Raw genomic sequence first — 18385 nt, forward strand, 5'->3', positions numbered from 1 at the left:
GTGAAGTGTGTCAGTGAGTGTGGTGCAATGTGATTGGGTGAAGTGTGTCAGTGAGTGTGGTGCAATGTGTTTGGGTGAAGTGTGTCAGTGAGCGTGGTGAAGTGTGTCAGTGAGTGTGGTGTAATGTGTTTGGGTGAAGTGTGTCAGTGAGTGTGGTGCAGTGTGTTTGGCTGAAGTGTGTCAGTGAGTGTGGTGCAATGTGTTTGGGTGAAGTGTGTCAGTGAGTGCGGTGCAATGTGTTTGGGTGAAGTGTGTCAGTGATTGTGGTGCAGTGTGTTTGGGTGAAGTGTGTCAGTGAGTGTGGTGTAATGTGTTTGGGTGAAGTGTGTCAGTGAGTGTGGGTGCAATGTGTTTGGGTGAAGTGTGTCAGTGAGTGTGGTGCAGTGTGTTTGGGTGAAGTCTGTCAGTGAGTGTGGTGCAGTGTGTTTGGGTGAAGTGTGTCAGTGAGTGTGGTGCAGTGTGTTTGGGTGAAGTGTGTCAGTGAATGTGGTGCAGTGTGTTTGGGTGAAGTGTGCCAGTGAGTGTGGGTGCAGTGTGTTTGGGTGAAGTGTGTCAGTGAGTGGTGCAATGTGTTTGGGTGAAGTGTGTCAGTGAGTGTGGTGCAATGTGTTTGGGTGAAGTGTGTCAGTGAGTGTGGTGCAATGTGTTTGGGTGAAGTGTGTCAGTGAGTGTGGTGCAATGTGTTTGGGAAGTGTGTCAGTGAGTGTGGTGCAATGTGTTTGGGTGAAGCATGTCAGTGAGTGTGGTGCAATGTGTTTGGATGAAGTGTGTCAGTGAGTGTGGTGCAATGTGTTTGGGTGAAGTGTGTCAGTGAGTGTGGTGCAATGTGTTTGGGTGAAGTGTGTCAGTGAGTGTGGTGCAATGTGTTTGGGTGAAGTGTGTCAGTGAGTGTGGGTGTAATGTGTTTGGATGAAGTGTGTCAGTGAGTGTGGTGCAATGTGTTTGGGTGAAGTGTGTCAGTGAGTGTGGTGCAATGTGTTTGGGTGAAGTGTATCAGTGAGTGTGCTGCATTGTGTTTGGGTGAAGTGTGTCAGTGAGTGTTGTGCAATGTGTTTGGGTGAAGTGTGTCAGTGAGTGTGGAGCAATGTGTTTGGGTGAAGTGTGTCAGTGAGTGTGGTGCAATGTGTTTGGGTGATGTGTGTCAGTGAGTGCGGTGCAATGTGTTTGGGTGAAGTGTGTCAGTGAGTGTGGTGCAGTGTGTTTGGGTGAAGTGTGTCAGTGAGTGTGGTGCAATGTGTTTGGGTGAAGTGTGTCAGTGAATGTGGTGCAATGTGTTTGGGTGAAGTGTGTCAGTGAGTGTGGTGCAATGTGTTTGGTTGAAGTGTGTCAGTGAGTGTGGTGCAATGTGTTTGGGTGAAGTGTGTCAGTGAGTGTGGTGTAATGTGTTTGGGCGAAGCGTGTCAGTGAGTGTGGGGCAATGTGTTTGGGTGAAGTGTGTCAGTGAGTGTGGTGCAATGTGTTTGGTTGAAGTGTGTCAGTGAGTGTGGTGTACTGTGTTTGGGTGAAGTGTGTCAGTGAGTGTGGTGCAATGTGTTTGGGTGAAGTGTGTCAGTGAGTGTGGTGCAATGTGTTTGGGTGAAGTATGTCAGTTAGTGTGGTGCAATGTATTTGGGTGAAGTGTGTCAGTGAATGTGGTGCAATGTGTTTGGGTGAAGTCTGTCAGTGAGTGTGGTGCAACGTATTTGGGTGAAGTGTGTCAGTGAGTGTGGTGCAATGTGTTTGGGTGAAGTGTGTCAGTGAGTGTGCTGCAATGTGTTTGGGTGAAGTGTGTCAGTGAGTGTGGTGCAATGTGATTGGGTGAAGTGTGTCAGTGAGTGTGGTGCAATGTGTTTGGGTGAAGTGTGTCAGTGAGCGTGGTGAAGTGTGTTTGGGTGAAGTGTGTCAGTGAGTGTGGTGCAGTGTGTTTGGGTGAAGTGTGTCAGTGAGTGTGGTGCAGTGTGTTTGGGTGAAGTGTGTCAGTGAGTGTGGTGCAATGTGATTGGGTGAAGTGTGTCAGTGAGTGTGGTGCAATGTGTTTGGGTGAAGTGTGTCAGTGAGCGTGGTGAAGTGTGTCAGTGAGTGTGGTGTAATGTGTTTGGGTGAAGTGTGTCAGTGAGTGTGGTGCAGTGTGTTTGGCTGAAGTGTGTCAGTGAGTGTGGTGCAATGTGTTTGGGTGAAGTGTGTCAGTGAGTGCGGTGCAATGTGTTTGGGTGAAGTGTGTCAGTGATTGTGGTGCAGTGTGTTTGGGTGAAGTGTGTCAGTGAGTGTGGTGTAATGTGTTTGGGTGAAGTGTGTCAGTGAGTGTGGGTGCAATGTGTTTGGGTGAAGTGTGTCAGTGAGTGTGGTGCAGTGTGTTTGGGTGAAGTCTGTCAGTGAGTGTGGTGCAGTGTGTTTGGGTGAAGTGTGTCAGTGAGTGTGGTGCAGTGTGTTTGGGTGAAGTGTGTCAGTGAATGTGGTGCAGTGTGTTTGGGTGAAGTGTGCCAGTGAGTGTGGGTGCAGTGTGTTTGGGTGAAGTGTGTCAGTGAGTGGTGCAATGTGTTTGGGTGAAGTGTGTCAGTGAGTGTGGTGCAATGTGTTTGGGTGAAGTGTGTCAGTGAGTGTGGTGCAATGTGTTTGGGTGAAGTGTGTCAGTGAGTGTGGTGCAATGTGTTTGGGAAGTGTGTCAGTGAGTGTGGTGCAATGTGTTTGGGTGAAGCATGTCAGTGAGTGTGGTGCAATGTGTTTGGATGAAGTGTGTCAGTGAGTGTGGTGCAATGTGTTTGGGTGAAGTGTGTCAGTGAGTGTGGTGCAATGTGTTTGGGTGAAGTGTGTCAGTGAGTGTGGTGCAATGTGTTTGGGTGAAGTGTGTCAGTGAGTGTGGGTGTAATGTGTTTGGATGAAGTGTGTCAGTGAGTGTGGTGCAATGTGTTTGGGTGAAGTGTGTCAGTGAGTGTGGTGCAATGTGTTTGGGTGAAGTGTATCAGTGAGTGTGCTGCATTGTGTTTGGGTGAAGTGTGTCAGTGAGTGTTGTGCAATGTGTTTGGGTGAAGTGTGTCAGTGAGTGTGGAGCAATGTGTTTGGGTGAAGTGTGTCAGTGAGTGTGGTGCAATGTGTTTGGGTGATGTGTGTCAGTGAGTGCGGTGCAATGTGTTTGGGTGAAGTGTGTCAGTGAGTGTGGTGCAGTGTGTTTGGGTGAAGTGTGTCAGTGAGTGTGGTGCAATGTGTTTGGGTGAAGTGTGTCAGTGAATGTGGTGCAATGTGTTTGGGTGAAGTGTGTCAGTGAGTGTGGTGCAATGTGTTTGGTTGAAGTGTGTCAGTGAGTGTGGTGCAATGTGTTTGGGTGAAGTGTGTCAGTGAGTGTGGTGTAATGTGTTTGGGCGAAGCGTGTCAGTGAGTGTGGGGCAATGTGTTTGGGTGAAGTGTGTCAGTGAGTGTGGTGCAATGTGTTTGGTTGAAGTGTGTCAGTGAGTGTGGTGTACTGTGTTTGGGTGAAGTGTGTCAGTGAGTGTGGTGCAATGTGTTTGGGTGAAGTGTGTCAGTGAGTGTGGTGCAATGTGTTTGGGTGAAGTATGTCAGTTAGTGTGGTGCAATGTATTTGGGTGAAGTGTGTCAGTGAATGTGGTGCAATGTGTTTGGGTGAAGTCTGTCAGTGAGTGTGGTGCAACGTATTTGGGTGAAGTGTGTCAGTGAGTGTGGTGCAATGTGTTTGGGTGAAGTGTGTCAGTGAGTGTGGTGCAATGTGTTTGGGTGAAGTGTGTCAGTGAGTGTGGTGCAATGTGATTGGGTGAAGTGTGTCAGTGAGTGTGGTGCAATGTGTTTGGGTGAAGTGTGTCAGTGAGCGTGGTGAAGTGTGTTTGGGTGAAGTGTGTCAGTGAGTGTGGTGCAGTGTGTTTGGGTGAAGTGTGTCAGTGAGTGTGGTGCAGTGTGTTTGGGTGAAGTGTGTCAGTGAGTGTGGTGCAATGTGATTGGGTGAAGTGTGTCAGTGAGTGTGGTGCAATGTGTTTGGGTGAAGTGTGTCAGTGAGCGTGGTGAAGTGTGTCAGTGAGTGTGGTGTAATGTGTTTGGGTGAAGTGTGTCAGTGAGTGTGGTGCAGTGTGTTTGGCTGAAGTGTGTCAGTGAGTGTGGTGCAATGTGTTTGGGTGAAGTGTGTCAGTGAGTGCGGTGCAATGTGTTTGGGTGAAGTGTGTCAGTGATTGTGGTGCAGTGTGTTTGGGTGAAGTGTGTCAGTGAGTGTGGTGTAATGTGTTTGGGTGAAGTGTGTCAGTGAGTGTGGGTGCAATGTGTTTGGGTGAAGTGTGTCAGTGAGTGTGGTGCAGTGTGTTTGGGTGAAGTCTGTCAGTGAGTGTGGTGCAGTGTGTTTGGGTGAAGTGTGTCAGTGAGTGTGGTGCAGTGTGTTTGGGTGAAGTGTGTCAGTGAATGTGGTGCAGTGTGTTTGGGTGAAGTGTGCCAGTGAGTGTGGGTGCAGTGTGTTTGGGTGAAGTGTGTCAGTGAGTGGTGCAATGTGTTTGGGTGAAGTGTGTCAGTGAGTGTGGTGCAATGTGTTTGGGTGAAGTGTGTCAGTGAGTGTGGTGCAATGTGTTTGGATTAAGTGTGTCAGTGAGTGTGGTGCAATGTGTTTGGGTGAAGTGTGTCAGTGAGTGTGGTGCAATGTGTTTGGTTGAAGTGTGTCAGTGAGTGTGGTGCAATGTGTTTGGGTGAAGTGTGTCAGTGACTGTGGTGCAATGTGTTTGATGAAGTGTGTCAGTGAGTGTGGTGCAATGTTTTTGGGTGAAGTGTGTCAGTGAGTGTGGGTGTAATGTGCTTGGGTGAAGTTTGTCAGTGAGTGTGGTGCAATGTGTTTGGGTGAAGTGTGTCTGTGAGTGTGGGTGTAATGTGTTTGGGTGAAGTGTGTCAGTGAGTGTGGGTGTAATGTGCTTGGGTGAAGTTTGTCAGTGAGTGTGGTGCAATGTGTTTGGGTGAAGTGTGTCAGTGAGTGTGGGTGCAATGGGTTTGGGTGAAGTGTGTCAGTGAGTGTGGTGCAATGTGTTTGGTAGAAGTGTGTCAGTGAGTGTGGGTGCAGTGTGTTTGGGTGAAGTGTGTCAGTGAGTGTGGTGCAATGTGTTTGGGTGAACTGTGTCAGTGAGTGTGGTGCAATGTGTTTGGGTGAAGTGTGTCAGTGAGTGTGGTGCAATATGTTTGCATGAAGTGTGTGTCAGTGAGTGGTGCAATGTGTTTGGGTGAAGTGTGTCAGTGATTGTGGTGCAGTGTGTTTGGGTGAAGTGTGTCAGTGAGTGTGGTGCAATGTGTTTGGTTGAAGTGTGTCAGTGAGTGTGGTGCAATGTGTTTGGGTGAAGTGTGTCAGTGAGTGTGGTGCAATGTGTTTGGGTGAAGTGTGTCAGTGATTGTGGTGCAGTGTGTTTGGGTGAAGTGTGTCTCTGAGTGTGGTGTAATGTGTTTGGGTGACGTGTGTCAGTGAGTGTGGGTGCAATGTGTTTGGGTGAAGTGTGTCAGTGAGTGTGGTGCAATGTGTTTGGGTGAAGTGTGTCAGTGAGTGTGGTGCAATGTGTTTGGGTAATGTGTGTCAGTGAGTGCGGTGCAATGTGTTTGGGTGAAGTGTGTCAGTGAGTGTGGTGCAGTGTGTTTGGGTGAAGTGTGTCAGTGAGTGTGGTGCAATGTGTTTGGGTGAAGTGTGTCAGTGAATTTGGTGCAATGTGTTTGGGTGAAGTGTGTCAGTGAGTGTGGTGCAATGTGTTTGGGTGATGTGTGTCAGTGAGTGTGGTGCAATGTGTTTGGGTGAGGTGTGTCAGTGAGTGTGGTGCAATGTGATTGGGTGCAGTGTGTCAGTGAGTGTGGTGCAGCGTGTTTGGGTGAATTGTGTCATTGAGTGTGGTGCAGTGTGTTTGGATGAAGTGTGTCTGTGAGTGTGGTGCAATGTGATTGGGTGAAGTGTGTCAGTGAGTGTGGTGCAGTGTGTTTGGGTGAAGTGTGTCAGTGAGCGTGGTGCAGTGTGTTTGGGTGAAGTGTGTCAGCGAGTGTGGTGCAATGTGATTGGGGGAAGTGTGTCAGTGAGTGTGGTGCAATGTGTTTGGGTGAAGTGTGTCAGTGAGCGTGGTGCTATGTGTTTGGGTGAAATGTGTCAGTGAGTGTGGTGTAATGTGTTTGGGTGAAGTGTGTCAGTGAGTATGGTGCAATGTTTTTGGGTGAAGTGTGTCAGTGAGTGTGGTGCAATGTGTTTGGGTGAAGTGTGTCAGTGAGTGTGGTGCAATGTGTTTGGGTGAAGTGTGTCAGTGACTGTGGTGCAATGTGTTTGATGAAGTGTGTCAGTGAGTGTGGTGCAATGTGTTTGGGTGAAGTGTGTCAGTGAGTGTGGGTGTAATGTGCTTGGGTGAAGTTTGTCAGTGAGTGTGGTGCAATGTGTTTGGGTGAAGTGTGTCAGTGAGTGTGGGTGTAATGTGTTTGGGTGAAGTGTGTCAGTGAGTGTGGGTGTAATGTGCTTGGGTGAAGTGTGTCAGTGAGTGTGGGTGCAATGGGTTTGGGTGAAGTGTGTCAGTGAGTGTGGTGCAATGTGTTTGGGTGAAGTGTGTCAGTGAGTGTGGGTGTAATGTGTTTGGGTGAAGTGTGTCAGTGAGTGTGGGTGCAGTGTGTTGGGGTGAAGTGTGTCAGTGAGTGTGGTGCAATGTGTTTGGGTGAACTGTGTCAGTGAGTGTGGTGCAATGTGTTTGGGTGATGTGTGTGTCAGTGAGTGGTGCAATGTGTTTGGGTGAAGTGTGTCAGTGAGTGTGGTGCAATGTGTTTGGGTGAAGTGTGTCAGTGAGTGTGGTGCAATGTGTTTGGTTGAAGTGTGTCAGTGAGTGTGGTGCAATGTGTTTGGGTGAAGTGTGTCAGTGAGTGTGGTGTAATGTGTTTGGGCGAAGCGTGTCAGTGAGTGTGGGGCAATGTGTTTGGGTGAAGTGTGTCAGTGAGTGTGGTGCAATGTGTTTGGTTGAAGTGTGTCAGTGAGTGTGGTGTACTGTGTTTGGGTGAAGTGTGTCAGTGAGTGTGGTGCAATGTGTTTGGGTGAAGTGTGTCAGTGAGTGTGGTGCAATGTGTTTGGGTGAAGTATGTCAGTTAGTGTGGTGCAATGTATTTGGGTGAAGTGTGTCAGTGAATGTGGTGCAATGTGTTTGGGTGAAGTCTGTCAGTGAGTGTGGTGCAACGTATTTGGGTGAAGTGTGTCAGTGAGTGTGGTGCAATGTGTTTGGGTGAAGTGTGTCAGTGAGTGTGGTGCAATGTGTTTGGGTGAAGTGTGTCAGTGAGTGTGGTGCAATGTGATTGGGTGAAGTGTGTCAGTGAGTGTGGTGCAATGTGTTTGGGTGAAGTGTGTCAGTGAGCGTGGTGAAGTGTGTTTGGGTGAAGTGTGTCAGTGAGTGTGGTGCAGTGTGTTTGGGTGAAGTGTGTCAGTGAGTGTGGTGCAGTGTGTTTGGGTGAAGTGTGTCAGTGAGTGTGGTGCAATGTGATTGGGTGAAGTGTGTCAGTGAGTGTGGTGCAATGTGTTTGGGTGAAGTGTGTCAGTGAGCGTGGTGAAGTGTGTCAGTGAGTGTGGTGTAATGTGTTTGGGTGAAGTGTGTCAGTGAGTGTGGTGCAGTGTGTTTGGCTGAAGTGTGTCAGTGAGTGTGGTGCAATGTGTTTGGGTGAAGTGTGTCAGTGAGTGCGGTGCAATGTGTTTGGGTGAAGTGTGTCAGTGATTGTGGTGCAGTGTGTTTGGGTGAAGTGTGTCAGTGAGTGTGGTGTAATGTGTTTGGGTGAAGTGTGTCAGTGAGTGTGGGTGCAATGTGTTTGGGTGAAGTGTGTCAGTGAGTGTGGTGCAGTGTGTTTGGGTGAAGTCTGTCAGTGAGTGTGGTGCAGTGTGTTTGGGTGAAGTGTGTCAGTGAGTGTGGTGCAGTGTGTTTGGGTGAAGTGTGTCAGTGAATGTGGTGCAGTGTGTTTGGGTGAAGTGTGCCAGTGAGTGTGGGTGCAGTGTGTTTGGGTGAAGTGTGTCAGTGAGTGGTGCAATGTGTTTGGGTGAAGTGTGTCAGTGAGTGTGGTGCAATGTGTTTGGGTGAAGTGTGTCAGTGAGTGTGGTGCAATGTGTTTGGGTGAAGTGTGTCAGTGAGTGTGGTGCAATGTGTTTGGGAAGTGTGTCAGTGAGTGTGGTGCAATGTGTTTGGGTGAAGCATGTCAGTGAGTGTGGTGCAATGTGTTTGGATGAAGTGTGTCAGTGAGTGTGGTGCAATGTGTTTGGGTGAAGTGTGTCAGTGAGTGTGGTGCAATGTGTTTGGGTGAAGTGTGTCAGTGAGTGTGGTGCAATGTGTTTGGGTGAAGTGTGTCAGTGAGTGTGGGTGTAATGTGTTTGGATGAAGTGTGTCAGTGAGTGTGGTGCAATGTGTTTGGGTGAAGTGTGTCAGTGAGTGTGGTGCAATGTGTTTGGGTGAAGTGTATCAGTGAGTGTGCTGCATTGTGTTTGGGTGAAGTGTGTCAGTGAGTGTTGTGCAATGTGTTTGGGTGAAGTGTGTCAGTGAGTGTGGAGCAATGTGTTTGGGTGAAGTGTGTCAGTGAGTGTGGTGCAATGTGTTTGGGTGATGTGTGTCAGTGAGTGCGGTGCAATGTGTTTGGGTGAAGTGTGTCAGTGAGTGTGGTGCAGTGTGTTTGGGTGAAGTGTGTCAGTGAGTGTGGTGCAATGTGTTTGGGTGAAGTGTGTCAGTGAATGTGGTGCAATGTGTTTGGGTGAAGTGTGTCAGTGAGTGTGGTGCAATGTGTTTGGTTGAAGTGTGTCAGTGAGTGTGGTGCAATGTGTTTGGGTGAAGTGTGTCAGTGAGTGTGGTGTAATGTGTTTGGGCGAAGCGTGTCAGTGAGTGTGGGGCAATGTGTTTGGGTGAAGTGTGTCAGTGAGTGTGGTGCAATGTGTTTGGTTGAAGTGTGTCAGTGAGTGTGGTGTACTGTGTTTGGGTGAAGTGTGTCAGTGAGTGTGGTGCAATGTGTTTGGGTGAAGTGTGTCAGTGAGTGTGGTGCAATGTGTTTGGGTGAAGTATGTCAGTTAGTGTGGTGCAATGTATTTGGGTGAAGTGTGTCAGTGAATGTGGTGCAATGTGTTTGGGTGAAGTCTGTCAGTGAGTGTGGTGCAACGTATTTGGGTGAAGTGTGTCAGTGAGTGTGGTGCAATGTGTTTGGGTGAAGTGTGTCAGTGAGTGTGGTGCAATGTGTTTGGGTGAAGTGTGTCAGTGAGTGTGGTGCAATGTGATTGGGTGAAGTGTGTCAGTGAGTGTGGTGCAATGTGTTTGGGTGAAGTGTGTCAGTGAGCGTGGTGAAGTGTGTTTGGGTGAAGTGTGTCAGTGAGTGTGGTGCAGTGTGTTTGGGTGAAGTGTGTCAGTGAGTGTGGTGCAGTGTGTTTGGGTGAAGTGTGTCAGTGAGTGTGGTGCAATGTGATTGGGTGAAGTGTGTCAGTGAGTGTGGTGCAATGTGTTTGGGTGAAGTGTGTCAGTGAGCGTGGTGAAGTGTGTCAGTGAGTGTGGTGTAATGTGTTTGGGTGAAGTGTGTCAGTGAGTGTGGTGCAGTGTGTTTGGCTGAAGTGTGTCAGTGAGTGTGGTGCAATGTGTTTGGGTGAAGTGTGTCAGTGAGTGCGGTGCAATGTGTTTGGGTGAAGTGTGTCAGTGATTGTGGTGCAGTGTGTTTGGGTGAAGTGTGTCAGTGAGTGTGGTGTAATGTGTTTGGGTGAAGTGTGTCAGTGAGTGTGGGTGCAATGTGTTTGGGTGAAGTGTGTCAGTGAGTGTGGTGCAGTGTGTTTGGGTGAAGTCTGTCAGTGAGTGTGGTGCAGTGTGTTTGGGTGAAGTGTGTCAGTGAGTGTGGTGCAGTGTGTTTGGGTGAAGTGTGTCAGTGAATGTGGTGCAGTGTGTTTGGGTGAAGTGTGCCAGTGAGTGTGGGTGCAGTGTGTTTGGGTGAAGTGTGTCAGTGAGTGGTGCAATGTGTTTGGGTGAAGTGTGTCAGTGAGTGTGGTGCAATGTGTTTGGGTGAAGTGTGTCAGTGAGTGTGGTGCAATGTGTTTGGATTAAGTGTGTCAGTGAGTGTGGTGCAATGTGTTTGGGTGAAGTGTGTCAGTGAGTGTGGTGCAATGTGTTTGGTTGAAGTGTGTCAGTGAGTGTGGTGCAATGTGTTTGGGTGAAGTGTGTCAGTGACTGTGGTGCAATGTGTTTGATGAAGTGTGTCAGTGAGTGTGGTGCAATGTTTTTGGGTGAAGTGTGTCAGTGAGTGTGGGTGTAATGTGCTTGGGTGAAGTTTGTCAGTGAGTGTGGTGCAATGTGTTTGGGTGAAGTGTGTCTGTGAGTGTGGGTGTAATGTGTTTGGGTGAAGTGTGTCAGTGAGTGTGGGTGTAATGTGCTTGGGTGAAGTTTGTCAGTGAGTGTGGTGCAATGTGTTTGGGTGAAGTGTGTCAGTGAGTGTGGGTGCAATGGGTTTGGGTGAAGTGTGTCAGTGAGTGTGGTGCAATGTGTTTGGTAGAAGTGTGTCAGTGAGTGTGGGTGCAGTGTGTTTGGGTGAAGTGTGTCAGTGAGTGTGGTGCAATGTGTTTGGGTGAACTGTGTCAGTGAGTGTGGTGCAATGTGTTTGGGTGAAGTGTGTCAGTGAGTGTGGTGCAATATGTTTGCATGAAGTGTGTGTCAGTGAGTGGTGCAATGTGTTTGGGTGAAGTGTGTCAGTGATTGTGGTGCAGTGTGTTTGGGTGAAGTGTGTCAGTGAGTGTGGTGCAATGTGTTTGGTTGAAGTGTGTCAGTGAGTGTGGTGCAATGTGTTTGGGTGAAGTGTGTCAGTGAGTGTGGTGCAATGTGTTTGGGTGAAGTGTGTCAGTGATTGTGGTGCAGTGTGTTTGGGTGAAGTGTGTCTCTGAGTGTGGTGTAATGTGTTTGGGTGACGTGTGTCAGTGAGTGTGGGTGCAATGTGTTTGGGTGAAGTGTGTCAGTGAGTGTGGTGCAATGTGTTTGGGTGAAGTGTGTCAGTGAGTGTGGTGCAATGTGTTTGGGTAATGTGTGTCAGTGAGTGCGGTGCAATGTGTTTGGGTGAAGTGTGTCAGTGAGTGTGGTGCAGTGTGTTTGGGTGAAGTGTGTCAGTGAGTGTGGTGCAATGTGTTTGGGTGAAGTGTGTCAGTGAATTTGGTGCAATGTGTTTGGGTGAAGTGTGTCAGTGAGTGTGGTGCAATGTGTTTGGGTGATGTGTGTCAGTGAGTGTGGTGCAATGTGTTTGGGTGAGGTGTGTCAGTGAGTGTGGTGCAATGTGATTGGGTGCAGTGTGTCAGTGAGTGTGGTGCAGCGTGTTTGGGTGAATTGTGTCATTGAGTGTGGTGCAGTGTGTTTGGATGAAGTGTGTCTGTGAGTGTGGTGCAATGTGATTGGGTGAAGTGTGTCAGTGAGTGTGGTGCAGTGTGTTTGGGTGAAGTGTGTCAGTGAGCGTGGTGCAGTGTGTTTGGGTGAAGTGTGTCAGCGAGTGTGGTGCAATGTGATTGGGGGAAGTGTGTCAGTGAGTGTGGTGCAATGTGTTTGGGTGAAGTGTGTCAGTGAGCGTGGTGCTATGTGTTTGGGTGAAATGTGTCAGTGAGTGTGGTGTAATGTGTTTGGGTGAAGTGTGTCAGTGAGTATGGTGCAATGTTTTTGGGTGAAGTGTGTCAGTGAGTGTGGTGCAATGTGTTTGGGTGAAGTGTGTCAGTGAGTGTGGTGCAATGTGTTTGGGTGAAGTGTGTCAGTGACTGTGGTGCAATGTGTTTGATGAAGTGTGTCAGTGAGTGTGGTGCAATGTGTTTGGGTGAAGTGTGTCAGTGAGTGTGGGTGTAATGTGCTTGGGTGAAGTTTGTCAGTGAGTGTGGTGCAATGTGTTTGGGTGAAGTGTGTCAGTGAGTGTGGGTGTAATGTGTTTGGGTGAAGTGTGTCAGTGAGTGTGGGTGTAATGTGCTTGGGTGAAGTGTGTCAGTGAGTGTGGGTGCAATGGGTTTGGGTGAAGTGTGTCAGTGAGTGTGGTGCAATGTGTTTGGGTGAAGTGTGTCAGTGAGTGTGGGTGTAATGTGTTTGGGTGAAGTGTGTCAGTGAGTGTGGGTGCAGTGTGTTGGGGTGAAGTGTGTCAGTGAGTGTGGTGCAATGTGTTTGGGTGAACTGTGTCAGTGAGTGTGGTGCAATGTGTTTGGGTGATGTGTGTGTCAGTGAGTGGTGCAATGTGTTTGGGTGAAGTGTGTCAGTGAGTGTGGAGTAATGTGTTTGGGTGAACTGTGTCAGTGAGTGTGGTGCAATGTGTTTGGGTGAAGTGTGTCAGTGAGTGTGGGTGTAATGTGTTTGGGTGCAGTGTGTCAGTGAGTGTGGGTGCAGTGTGTTTGGGTGAAGTGTGTCAGTGAGTGTGGTGCAATGTGTTTGGGTGAACTGTGTCAGTGAGTGTGGTGCAATGTGTTTGGGTGATGTGTGTGTCAGTGAGCGTGGTGCAATGTGTTTGGGTGAACTGTGTCAGTGAGTGTGGTGCAATGTGTTTGGGTGAAGTGTGTCAGTGAGTGTGGTGCAATGTGTTTGGGTGAACTGTGTCAGTGAGTGTGGTGCAATGAGTTTGGGTGAAGTGTGTCAGTGAGTGGTGCAATGTGTTTGGGTGAAGTGTGTCAGTGATTGTGGTGCAGTGTGTTTGGGTGAAGTGTGTCAGTGAGTGTTGGGCAATGTGTTTGGTTGAAGTGTGTCAGTGAGTGTGGCGCAATGTGTTTGGGTGATGTGTGTCAGTGAGTGTGGAGCAATGTGTTTGGGTGAAGTGTGTCAGTGATTGTGGTGCAGTGTGTTTGGGTGAAGTGTGTCAGTGAGTGTGGTGCAATGTGTTTGGGTGATGTGTGTCAGTGAGTGTGGTGCAATGTGTTTGGGTGAAGTGTGTCAGTGATTGTGGTGCAGTGTGTTTGGGTGAAGTGTGTCAGTGAGTGTGGGTGTAATGTGTTTGGGTGAAGTGTGTCAGTGAGTGTGGTGCAGTGTGTTTGGGTGAAGTCTGTCAGTGAGTGTGGTGCAGTGTGTTTGGGTGAAGTGTGTCAGTGAGTGTGGTGCAGTGTGTTTGAGTGAAGTGTGTCAGTCAGTGTGGGAGCAGTGTGTTTGGATGAAGTGTGTCAGTGAATGTGGTGCAGTGTGTTTGGGTGAAGTGTGTCAGTGAGTGTGGGTGCAGTGTGTTTGGGTGAAGTGTGTCAGTGAGTGGTGCAATGTGTTTGGGTGAAGTGTGTCAGTGAGTGTGGTGCAATGTGTTTGGGTGAAGTGTGTCAGTGAGTGTGGTGCAATGTGTTTGGTTGAAGTGTGTCAGTGAGTGTGGTGCAATGTGTTTGGGTGAAGTGTGTCAGTGAGTATGGTGCAATGTGTTTGGGTGAAGTGTTTCAGTGAGTGTGGTGCAATGTGTTTGGGTGAAGTGTGTCAGTAAGTGTGGTGCAATGTGTTTGGGTGAAGTGTGTCAGTGAGTGTGGTGCAATGTGTTTGGGTGATGTGTGTGTCAGTGAGTGTGGTGCAATGTGTTTGGGTGAAGTGTGTCAGTAAGTGTGGTGCAATGTATTTGGGTGATGTGTGTGTCAGTGAGTGTGGTGCAATGTGTTTGTGTGAAGTGTGTCAGTGAGTGTGGTGCAATGTGTTTGGGAAGTGTGTCAGTGAGTGTGGTGCAATGTGTTTGGGTGAAGCATGTCAGTGAGTGTGGTGCAATGTGTTTGGATGAAGTGTGTCAGTGAGTGTGGTGCAATGTGTTTGGGTGAAGTGTGTCAGTGAGTGTGGTGCAATGTGTTTGGGTGAAGTGTGTCAGTGAGTGTGGTGCAATGTGTTTGGGTGAAGTGTGTCAGTGTGTGTGGGTGTAATGTGTTTGGATGAAGTGTGTCAGTGAGTGTGGTGCAATGTGTTTGGGTGAAGTGTGTCAGTGAGTGTGGAGCAATGTGTTTGGGTGAAGTGTGTCAGTGAGTGTGGTGCAATGTGTTTGGGTGATGTGTGTCAGTGAGTGCGGTGCAATGTGTTTGGGTGAAGTGTGTCAGTGAGTGTGGTGCAGTGTGTTTGGGTGAAGTGTGTCAGTGAGTGTGGTGCAAAGTGTTTGGGTGAAGTGTGTCAGTGAATGTGGTGCAATGTGTTTGGGTGAAGTGTGTCAGTGAGTGTGGTGCAATGTGTTTGGTTGAAGTGTGTCAGTGAGTGTGGTGCAATGTGTTTGGGTGAAGTGTGTCAGTGAGTGTGGTGTAATGTGTTTGGGCGAAGCGTGTCAGTGAGTGTGGGGCAATGTGTTTGGGTGAAGTGTGTCAGTGAGTGTGGTGCAATGTGTTTGGGTGAAGTGTGTCAGTGAGTGTGGTGCAATGTGTTTGGGTGAAGTGTGTCAGTGAGTGTGGTGCAATGTGTTTGGGTGAAGTATGTCAGTTAGTGTGGTGCAATGTGTTTGGGTGAAGTGTGTCAGTGAATGTGGTGCAATGTGTTTGGGTGAAGTGTGTCAGTGAGTGTGGTGCAACGTATTTGGGTGAAGTGTGTCAGTGAGTGTGGTGCAATGTGTTTGGGTGAAGTGTGTCAGTGAGTGTGGTGCAATGTGTTTGGGTGAAGTGTGTCAGTGAGTGTGGTGCAATGTGATTGGGTGAAGTGTGTCAGTGAGTGTGGTGCAGTGTGTTTGGGTGAAGTGTGTCAGTGAGTGTGGTGCAGTGTGTTTGGGTGAAGTGTGTCAGTGAGTGTGGTGCAATGTGATTGGGTGAAGTGTGTCAGTGAGTGTGGTGCAATGTGTTTGGGTGAAGTGTGTCAGTGAGTGTGGTGCAATGTGTTTGGGTGAAGTGTGTCAGTGAGTGTGGTGCAGTGTGTTTGGGTGAAGTGTGTCAGTGAGTGTGGTGCAGTGTGTTTGGGTGAAGTCTGTCAGTGAGTGTGGTGCAGTGTGTTTGGTTGAAGTGTGTCAGTGAGTGTGGTGCAGTGTGTTTGAGTGAAGTGTGTCAGTGAGTGTGGGAGCAGTGTGATTGGGTGAAGTGTGTCAGTGAGTGTGGTGCAATGTGTTTGGGTGAAGTGTGTCACTGAGTGTGGTGCAATGTGTTTGGTTGAAGTGTGTCAGTGAGTGTGGTGCAATGTGTTTGGGTGAAGTGTGTCAGTGAGTATGGTGCAATGTGTTTGGGTGAAGTGTGTCAGTGAGTGTGGTGCAATGTGTTTGGGTGAAGTGTGTCAGTGAGTGTGGTGCAATGTGTTTGGTTGAAGTGTGTCAGTGAGTGTGGTGCAATGTGTTTGGGTGAAGTGTGTCACTGAGTGTGGTGCAATGTGTTTGGGTGAAGTGTGTCAGTGAGTGTGGTGCAATGTGTTTGGGTGAAGTGTGTCAGTGAGTGTGGTGCAATGTTTTTGGGTGAAGTGTGACAGTGATTGTGGGTGCAATGTGTTTGGGTGAAGTGTGTCAGTGAGTGCGGTGCAGTGTGTTTGGGTGAAGTGTGTCAGCGAGTGTGGTGCAATGTGTTTGGGTGAAGTGTGTCAGTGAGTGTGGTGCAATGTGTTTGGGTGAAGTGTGTCAGTGAGTGTGGTGCAATGTGTTTGGGTGAAGTGTGTCAGTGAGTGTGGTGCAATGTGTTTGGGTGAAGTGTGTCAGTGAGTGTGGTGCAATGTGTTTGGGTGAAGTGTGTCAGTGAGTGTGGTGCAATGTGTTTGGGTGAAGTGTGTCAGTGAGTGTGGTGCAGTGTGTTTGGGTGAAGTGTTTCAGTGAGTGTGTTGCAATGTGTTTGGGTGAAGTGTGTGAGTGAGTGTCGTGCAATGTGTTTGGGTGAAGTGTGTCAGTGAGTGTGGTGCAGTGTGTTCGGGTGAAGTGTGTCAGTGATTGTGGTGCAGTGTGTTTGGGTGAAGTGTGTCAGTGAGTGTGGTGCAATGTGTTTGGGTGAAGTGTGTCAGTGAGTGTGGTGCAATGTGTTTGGGTGAAGTGTGTCAGTGAGTGTGGTACAATGTGTTTGGGTGAAGTGTGTCAGTGAGTGTGGTGCAAAGTGTTTGGGTGAAGTGTGTCAGTGAGTGTGGTGCAATGTGTTTGGGTGATGTGTGTGTCAGTGAGTGGTGCAATGTGTTTGGGTGAAGTGTGTCAGTGAGTGTGGTGCAATGTGTTTGGGTGAAGTGTGTCAGTAAGTGTGGTGCAATGTGTTTGGGTGAAGTGTGTCAGTGAGTGTGGTGCAATGTGTTTGGGTGAAGTGTGTCAGTAAGTGTGGTGCAATGTATTTGGGTGATGTGTGTGTCAGTGAGTGTGGTGCAATGTGTTTGGGTGATGTGTGTCAGTGAGTGTGGTGCAATGTGTTTGGGAAGTGTGTCAGTGGGTGTGGTGCAATGTGTTTGGGTGAAGCATGTCAGTGAGTGTGGTGCAATGTGTTTGGATGAAGTGTGTCAGTGAGTGTGGGTGTAATGTGTTTGGATGAAGTGTGTCAGTGAGTGTGGTGCAATGTGTTTGGGTGAAGTGTGTCAGTGAGTGTGGTGCAATGTGTTTGGGTGAAGTGTATCAGTGAGTGTGCTGCATTGTGTTTGGGTGAAGTGTGTCAGTGAGTGTGGTGCAATGTGTTTGGGTGAAGTGTGTCAGTGAGTGTGGTGCAGTGTGTTTGGATGAAGTGTGTCTGTGAGTGTGGTGCAATGTGATTGGGTGAAGTGTGTCAGTGAGTGTGGTGCAGTGTGTTTGGGTGAAGTGTGTCAGTGAGTGTGGTGCAGTGTGTTTGGGTGAAGTGTGTCAGTGAGTGTGGGAGCAGTGTGATTGGGTGAAGTGTGTCAGTGAGTGTGGTGCAATGTGTTTGGGTGAAGTGTGTCACTGAGTGTGGTGCAATGTGTTTGGTTGAAGTGTGTCAGTGAGTGTGGTGCAGTGTGTTTGAGTGAAGTGTGTCAGTGAGTGTGGGAGCAGTGTGATTGGGTGAAGTGTGTCAGTGAGTGTGGTGCAATGTGTTTGGGTGAAGTGTGTCACTGAGTGTGGTGCAATGTGTTTGGTTGAAGTGTGTCAGTGAGTGTGGTGCAATGTGTTTGGGTGAAGTGTGTCACTGAGTGTGGTGCAATGTGTTTGGTTGAAGTGTGTCAGTGAGTGTGGTGCAGTGTGTTTGAGTGAAGTGTGTCAGTGAGTGTGGGAGCAGTGTGATTGGGTGAAGTGTGTCAGTGAGTGTGGTGCAATGTGTTTGGGTGAAGTGTGTCACTGAGTGTGGTGCAATGTGTTTGGTTGAAGTGTGTCAGTGAGTGTGGTGCAATGTGTTTGGGTGAAGTGTGTCAGTGAGTATGGTGCAATGTGTTTGGGTGAAGTGTGTCAGTGAGTGTGGTGCAATGTGTTTGGGTGAAGTGTGTCAGTGAGTGTGGTGCAATGTGTTTGGGTGAAGTGTGTCAGTGAGTGTGGTGCAGTGTGTTTGGCTGAAGTGTGTCAGTGAGTGTGGTGCAATGTGTTTGGGTGAAGTGTGTCAGTGAGTGCGGTGCAATGTGTTTGGGTGAAGTGTGTCAGTGATTGTGGTGCAGTGTGTTTGGGTGAAGTGTGTCAGTGAGTGTGGTGTAATGTGTTTGGGTGAAGTGTGTCAGTGAGTGTGGGTGCAATGTGTTTGGGTGAAGTGTGTCAGTGAGTGTGGTGCAGTGTGTTTGGGTGAAGTCTGTCAGTGAGTGTGGTGCAGTGTGTTTGGGTGAAGTGTGTCAGTGAGTGTGGTGCAGTGTGTTTGGGTGAAGTGTGTCAGTGAATGTGGTGCAGTGTGTTTGGGTGAAGTGTGCCAGTGAGTGTGGGTGCAGTGTGTTTGGGTGAAGTGTGTCAGTGAGTGGTGCAATGTGTTTGGGTGAAGTGTGTCAGTGAGTGTGGTGCAATGTGTTTGGGTGAAGTGTGTCAGTGAGTGTGGTGCAATGTGTTTGGGTGAAGTGTGTCAGTGAGTGTGGTGCAATGTGTTTGGGAAGTGTGTCAGTGAGTGTGGTGCAATGTGTTTGGGTGAAGCATGTCAGTGAGTGTGGTGCAATGTGTTTGGATGAAGTGTGTCAGTGAGTGTGGTGCAATGTGTTTGGGTGAAGTGTGTCAGTGAGTGTGGTGCAATGTGTTTGGGTGAAGTGTGTCAGTGAGTGTGGTGCAATGTGTTTGGGTGAAGTGTGTCAGTGAGTGTGGGTGTAATGTGTTTGGATGAAGTGTGTCAGTGAGTGTGGTGCAATGTGTTTGGGTGAAGTGTGTCAGTGAGTGTGGTGCAATGTGTTTGGGTGAAGTGTATCAGTGAGTGTGCTGCATTGTGTTTGGGTGAAGTGTGTCAGTGAGTGTTGTGCAATGTGTTTGGGTGAAGTGTGTCAGTGAGTGTGGAGCAATGTGTTTGGGTGAAGTGTGTCAGTGAGTGTGGTGCAATGTGTTTGGGTGATGTGTGTCAGTGAGTGCGGTGCAATGTGTTTGGGTGAAGTGTGTCAGTGAGTGTGGTGCAGTGTGTTTGGGTGAAGTGTGTCAGTGAGTGTGGTGCAATGTGTTTGGGTGAAGTGTGTCAGTGAATGTGGTGCAATGTGTTTGGGTGAAG

Source organism: Somniosus microcephalus, chromosome 2, assembly GCF_052327205.1.
Source record: "Somniosus microcephalus isolate GS21.2 chromosome 2, FLI_Smic_1.0, whole genome shotgun sequence".
NCBI classification, from domain to species: domain Eukaryota; kingdom Metazoa; phylum Chordata; class Chondrichthyes; order Squaliformes; family Somniosidae; genus Somniosus; species Somniosus microcephalus.